We start from the raw sequence: 6000 nt of genomic DNA on the forward strand, positions 1-6000 counted from the left end.
GACCAATGTCAATATCCTGGGAGGCCCCATCCCATGTACAAAGACTGTAAAATACTTCAGAATGACCCTCGATCAGCAGCTAACGTGGGCACCACATAAACGTGATGTCAGAAGCACAGCAGTGGGATGCCTCCAAGCCTGGTATCCATTGCTTAATCCTCAGGCATTGCTGCCTCTGCACCATAGCACAGGGTGTATCAAAAAGAATGATCTGAATTGGCATGCCTATATTTATGAAACTAATAAATATATACAATGAATTTTGTTTTTTGATGAATGGGAAACTCAGAATTTTTTTTCGTACCTTTTCACAGGTGTTCAAAATGCCACCCTTCAGATACACAGTATATGTCAATGCGGTACTCAAATTGTTCTCACACTGCAGTCAGCATGTCTTGAGTCACAGCTTCCACAGCTGCTGTTATGTGATGTCTCAGTTCATTCATTGTTGTTGGTAATGGAAGTACAAAAACAGAGTCTTTTATAAATCCCCACAAGAAATAATCATGTACAGTCAGGTCCTGTGACCTTGGAGGCCAGTAATGTAAGGCTGAATCATTAATCCTTTGATTTAAAAATTCCCACACTTCCAGATGCCAGTGCCCCATCCCATTGACAAATGAAGTTGTTTGAATCAGTTTCCAACTGTGTGAAAAGAAAGTTCTCAATCATATGGAGATATCTGCTTCCTTTAACAGTGTCCTTGCTAAATAAAAATGGACCATACACCTATACACCTTTTTCCATGAAACTGAACAAAGCACATTAAATTTTGCAGAGTCTCTCTCTTGTTGTACAACTTCAAAAATGGTTCAAATGGCTCTGAGCACTATGCGACTTAACTGCTGTGGTCAGCAGCCACCTAGAACTTAGAACTAAGTAAACCTAACTAACCTAAGGACATCACCGTAGCGGTCTCTCGGCTCCAGACTGTAGCACCTAGAACCGCACGGCCACTCCGGCCAGCTGTTGTACAACTTCATGTGGTTGTTCTGTACCTCATATTCTCACATTATGACAATTCATCTTTCCAATTAATGGAATGTTGCCTTGTCACTAAACACTAAGTGTGAAAGAAAACTGTCATCCTCCATCTTGCCAAGAAGGAAATTACAGAACTCCACACATTGTTGTTTGTCACCTTGCAGTAGCTGAATTTTGTATCGTTCCATGTGTAAATGTCAATGTAACACATGCCAGATAAACATCGGGGCATTTTGAGCTGTCGAGTTGCATGGTGAATAGATTTCTGCAGACTCCTTGTGAAACTATAGTGGATGCATTCGATGTCTGTGTCAGACACTCAGGGGTGGGCCCTATGATTTGCGTCCAAACAAACAACCTTATCTCAGAATTGTTCATGCCATCATCTAATGCTCTGTGCTGTAGGGGGATCCACACAACACCTAGTGTGAAAGTCAGTTGTTACTGACCCACACTGAGCAAAACATAGAACACAAAGCTCTTTCTGTTGTCCCAACACCATTTTCACTAGAACTGAAGTGGATAACCATGTAAAACTCGAGAGTTTGCTTTTTCCAATAGTGTGTTGTTCATGCACATATCTCAAATAACATAATAGTTATGATTTTTTAAAACTGGATGATTCTTTTTGATACACCATCTATTAGACTGTACTTAACCCTGGACAGACCCGTGTTGAAGTAAACCACCATGGTGTGGGGAAAAACTGCCAACACATGCATCATAGCACTGCAAAGGCTGCAGAATCAGGCTCTAATGCTCACTCTATGCCTCCCAAGGCTGTATTCAACAGGTTTTCTGCACAAAGATACAGGATCCTGTTGTCATGAAACAGATTCCAGCAGAAACTACTCATGTTTTGTATGACAAGGTGGATCATTCCCACAACTGGCTCGCCTTGGAGTGGGGCCACCAACAACGCAGCAGGCTAACAACACGTTGGCAGGACCTGCTGCTCCACAGCAGCATGAGCCTGAGGAGAACTCATCTTCACATCACCTGAGGCCAAAGCAAGTCAGGTATCATATTCCACACCAAGAGGAGCAGTAGGAATAACATACCCACATTTAACCCACACACATGCTGAGCAAGGACACACAAGGAATGCTGGACAAATTAGCATCAATGAGGATGGAGTTTTCTCTGCAGGCCATCCTGATTTATTTTTCCCATGATTTTCTTAAATCAGTTCAGGCAAATGCCAGTATAGTTCCTTCAATAAAATCACAGATGATCATTGCCCCATCCTCATACAAGCATACTTATTTATTCTATGCATTTTTACATTTTGAGCGATGTCTTTCCACCAAATCATAATGACAATTCCTGTATCATAGTGAGATTATCCTTGGATGAATCAATAACTAGTATCGAGTCCATCAAACTCCCAGATTCAATGGCAAACATCTGCTACCATCATTTCACATATTATCATCCATTTTAACATGTACATCATATATAAATGGATACAAAAATTCAGTAAACTGACAATCCTGTCATTTGACAGGGCACAGTTTCTCCCACTTTTAAAGTCAAAATCACATACATTAACAGGCTTGAAGGTCTTTATTGTGTAGTGAATGGCATGTAGTTTACAAAATAACTGTGGCATCTCTGGCATTAAGTGCCATATCTTTGGACTCGATCATTTTTTATTTATCTACCTGTACATTATAAAGCTAGGCATTTTAATGCTTCCAAACCATTCAGGATTTATTGGCTTCCGGTGTGCTCCGACCATCAGACAGCAACTGGTCTTCACATATCCAAATTGTTCCTAAGAAGGATGGCTCCTTAAGCATGTGTGGGGACTCCAGGTTGCTTAATTCTCTGATAATTATTGATAACTATCCAATTACTCATATCCAAGATTTCATGCAACTACTGCATTGCTCAAAGTTATTCTCAGTCTTAGATTGTTCAAAGGCATATCACCAAATTCCTATGCACCCACTGGATAATCCAAAGATGGCCATCATCACACCCTTCGAACTATTTGAATACTGTTACACGCTTATGGCTTGAAAAATTCTGCACATATGTGGCAAAGGTTCATTGATTCCATTTTGCTACCTCTGCCTTTCACTTTTGCTTATTTGGATGACATTCTGACTTTTTTCCTCCTCTGCCAAGGAACACCCGTTTCACCTTGATGCAGTTCATTCGGCTCTTGTGGCCAATGGTGTGGAGATCAACCATGATAAATCTCAACTCTGTTCTACATCAGTTACATTCGCTGGCCATACTGTCTCAGCCAGCGGTCTTCAACCAATGGATTCTCGTTTCAAAACCATTCTCGCACTGCCTCTTCCTGAAGATTATGCTCAACTCCATAATTTTCTGGGTATGGTAAACTTTTAATGATGCCCCATCTCTTGAGCTGCCTCCATCCAATTGGCTCTTACCAATGCCCTCTCCAGTACAAATACCACAGGGAAACAAAAGTTGGACTGGACCAAACCCATGCTCGACACATTTGATAATCTCAAAACTGCAATCGCGAAAGCTGTCACTCTTGCCCACCTCGATCCAGAGGCCCATGGTTCTATTACAACTGATGTGAGTGAGTCAGCTGTGGGTGGTGTTTTACAACAGCCCAGCGCTGACTCCACTCAGCTGCTCTGCTTCTTTTCAAAAAAACTAACCAGGAGTCAGTGTAAGTGGTCAGCTTTTGACCGCAAGCTTCTCGCAGTTTATGAGGCAATCAAACTCTTCTGAAGCAACCTCGAGTGTACCCTTTCACTATCTACTTGGACCACAGGCCTCTCATGGAAGCAACACGCAACCTGACAAAGGATCTTCTGTCACGATGTTTCTGGCATATGGACTATATATGCCAACATTCCTCAGATGCTTGCTACATCCACGGTGCAGAAAATGTTATAGCTGACTATCTATCTCGTACCTCGGTGCTGACCTCACCTGACTCCAGATGAAAGACATCGATCCACAGCGATTAGTTTCAGACGGCAAGTTATCACTCGCTATTGAACCTCTTGTCCTGCATGGGTTGACGACCTCGGTCCTTTGGACATTTCTACAGGCTCCCCACACCTCTTGGTACCATCTGCTCTTCAGTGTGGTATCTTTGATGCTTTACATAACTTGACCCACTGCGGAACACGGGCAATGACTAATCACTGAACGCTTTGTCTGGCCTGGCGTGCAGCGTGATTGCCGCACTTGGACCCACGCGTGTGTCCCATGCCAATGTAGTAAAGTCAGCAGACACGCGCAGCCTCCATAGGCAAGTTTGACATCCCACGCGGTCGCCTTTAGCATGTCAACATTGATGTAGTCAGTCCGCTCCCCCTTCTGAGGGGTACAAATACACTGACCACGTAACCCACTGGGTCAAGGCAGTCTCTCTCATCAACATAACAGCAGAGTCCATAGCCTGCGCTTTCTTATCTGCGTGGGTTGCAAGGTTTGCCTGTGTGGCAACATGGGCAACAACTAGTCAGTGAACGCTTTGTCTGGCCTGGTGTGTGACGTGATTGCCGTACTTGGACCCACGCATGTGCCCCATGCCAACATAGTGAAGTTGGCAGACATGCGCAGCCTCCTTAGGCAAGTTCAACATCCCAAGAGGTCACCTTCGGCATGTCCATATTGACATGGTCAGACTGCTCCCCCTTTCCAAGGGGTACAAATACATTGACCACGTAACTCGTTGGGTTGAGGCAGTGTCTCTTGTCGACATAACAGCAGAGTCCTTAGCTTGCACTTTCTTATCCGTGTGGGTTGCAAGGTTTGTCTGCCCTCTTTCACTCATTACTGATCAGGGATGACAATTCGAGTCCATGCTTTTTGCTTGACTGTACGAGCTGTGTGATGTTGCAAAATTCCACACTATGGCCTATCACCCACCTGGTTGAACAATGGCACCGAATTCCAAAAGCCGTGCTCATGTGCCACGGCGGGTTATGGTCCGAGGCCCTCCCTTGGGTCTTACTCGGTATTTGTTCTGCACATAAGGAGAACCTGAATGCATCACTGGCAGAGATCCTATATGGAGAACCCCTCCTTGTGTCTGCAGAATTTGTGGAGGGTGCACCGCCAGCTGATGCCATCGACCTCGCGGCCCTTGTGGAACAGGTGCGTGCTCATGTTGCTCACCTACGCCCCACCCCGCTTCGCCCTCACACCACGGTGCCGGTGTTTGTCCACAAGGACCTGGCATTGTGTGAATTCATGATGCTGTGTGACAACTCCATGCGTGTGGCATTGAAATGGCATTATTTGGGCCCGCACGAATTCTTATGTCGTGACATGAATACTTTCCTAATACATCTCAAGGGATGACCACAAACAGTTTCCGTTAACCACTTAAAACCAGTGTGGTCCCCCTCTGAACTGCATTCTGACACTTCTGATCTGCCTGCCTTCACACCACTCCTGCTGATGCTAGTGATGTGACCTCGAGTGATGTTCCGCCACCTATGCACAGTCCTGCGCATGTGACTCTGTCGCTGCGGTTTCCGACGCGCCCACTTCTCGCGGTGGATGCCATCTTCAACTGCCATGCTGGCACGAAAATTTTGTGTTCAAGTGAGAAATCTTCCCTCCGCACTGGTGAGGGGGGGGGAGGGGGGGGGGGAAGGGGGGGGGGGGGGAGAGGGGGGCTCTCTTGTGCCTCTAGCATAAAGTGCCATGTCTTTGGACTCAATCATCTTTGATTTATCTATGTCTATGTTCTCTCAGCGCACTATGTTTTTACTGCCATGTTGTATTTGCTTACTTCTGTGCTAAATAAATGTATATTCGATGTCTAAAGTGTGTTATTACTGCCCTACAACATGTAACAGCCACACAGCCATTTGTTGTATGAATTCAAGCTGCTGGACAGTGGCAACTGTTGATTTAGTATGTAAATAAATGAAAGTCATGGCTTTTTATTACAAATGATGAAATTTTTCATGAATTGGAGGAAGATTTTGTTAATAGTGACAGTGAGGATGATATCAATGATTCAGGAGCAAGAAGAATTGCATCAAATTTCAAGTAAGTGTTTCT

This window comes from Schistocerca piceifrons, chromosome 8 (genome assembly GCF_021461385.2).
Source record: "Schistocerca piceifrons isolate TAMUIC-IGC-003096 chromosome 8, iqSchPice1.1, whole genome shotgun sequence".
NCBI lineage: Eukaryota > Metazoa > Arthropoda > Insecta > Orthoptera > Acrididae > Schistocerca > Schistocerca piceifrons.